Here is a 292-nt window from a genome sequence, read left to right on the forward strand (position 1 = left end):
TATTATGCAACTCAATTAAAAACTATATTGATGAAAATAATCAATCGAGATGGTCTTATTACTTACCATATGTTACATTGAGTTACAATGCCACCCCACAAACTAGTACTAAACATAGTCCTTTCTATCTGATGCATGGTTTTGAACCATATTTTCCAATCGATAACAAAATAATTCCAACCAATATTCCTTATGACATAAAAAAAAACATTAACAGAACTAAACAGATTAAGAGACAAAATTCCAACTTTAATAAAAACTGCATAAGACTCACAAAAAATATACCACGATC

The sequence above is a fragment of the Acyrthosiphon pisum genome, chromosome A1, assembly GCF_005508785.2.
Source record: "Acyrthosiphon pisum isolate AL4f chromosome A1, pea_aphid_22Mar2018_4r6ur, whole genome shotgun sequence".
Classification (NCBI taxonomy): Eukaryota; Metazoa; Arthropoda; class Insecta; order Hemiptera; family Aphididae; genus Acyrthosiphon; species Acyrthosiphon pisum.